Here is a 1,303-nt window from a genome sequence, read left to right on the forward strand (position 1 = left end):
TTATATAAGCCTAGTGTTCTGGTTCATGTGAGACTTTGTTGTCAAAAAATGTAAGGGCGTAAACGTAGGCTAAATTGTCAAAAAATGTAACGACGTAATCATAAAAACAACAACAACATACCAGTAAAAACGAGTAAGTACATTTTATTTATAGATTTACATGTTTAAATCAACAAAAAACAAAACAAAAAACAAAACTTAACAGCTGATTTAGGCCTATTTAAATAGGCTAGACAAAACCGTTAAAATGAACATATTTAAATAGACAAAACCGTTAAAATGAGCATTAAAAAAGCTGATTCTAAGAAAACCTGCATTAAAAAAGCTGATTTACATTTCTAATATAGGCAGACTGAAGGGACCTTTAGTTGAAACTTAAGGATCTTTAGTTCAATTTTAAGGACCTTTCGTAGGCTTTTGCGGTAGACGGACCGTCCTCGACTAAAGATCCCCTGCCTTATACTAATGGTCCAACGTTTTGTTCGAATGGTCCCCTCTCAAGAATCCATTCGACGAAAAGACCTGTACCCACTTCACATACACACACACACACACACACACACACACACACACACACACACACACACACACACACACACACACACACACACACACACACACACACACACACACACACACACACCACAGAGCGTGGAAATAGTCCTTACTTTTCTTCTCCTTTATCGGAAGTCAGTCGGATCACTCATGCTTACTGATGCAGGCCGTAGGGTGTGTGTGTGTGTGTGTGTGTGTGTGTGTGTGTGTGTGTGTGTGTGTGTGTGTGTGTGTGTGTGTGTGTGTGTGTGTGTGTGTGTGTGTGTGTGTGTGTGTGTGTGCCTGTTAGTATTCATCCTTGGGGCTCCAGCTACACAGCCTCTCTGCCCCAATATTAGCTTTGCGCATTATTGCAGCTGATAATGCAGCCCATTATTTTTTAATGGGCTCCTGACAGTCCACAGACGGACTTGGATCGGGCAGGGTGAGGGGTTGCAAACACACACACAGCGTATGTGTGTGTGTGTGTGTGTGTGTGTGTGTGTGTGTGTGTGTGTGTGTTTGAGAGAGAGAGAGAGAGAGAGAGAGAGAGAGAGAGAGACAGAGAGAGACAGTTTGCATGTATTTGTTAGAGAGAGCGATATGGCCTGCGAATAAGGGGCTGGGAATGGATTTTTTCATATTCTTTCACAATCACAGTTGGGTTCAGCTCGAGAACTCACAAACACAAAAAAAATGGATAGAAGAGGGTGCCCTGCTTTGAAAAAAAGAGTGGCGCAATAGCGAAATGAAAAGGGAGAGAAAAAAA

This window comes from Engraulis encrasicolus, chromosome 6 (genome assembly GCF_034702125.1).
Source record: "Engraulis encrasicolus isolate BLACKSEA-1 chromosome 6, IST_EnEncr_1.0, whole genome shotgun sequence".
Taxonomy (NCBI): Eukaryota; Metazoa; Chordata; class Actinopteri; order Clupeiformes; family Engraulidae; genus Engraulis; species Engraulis encrasicolus.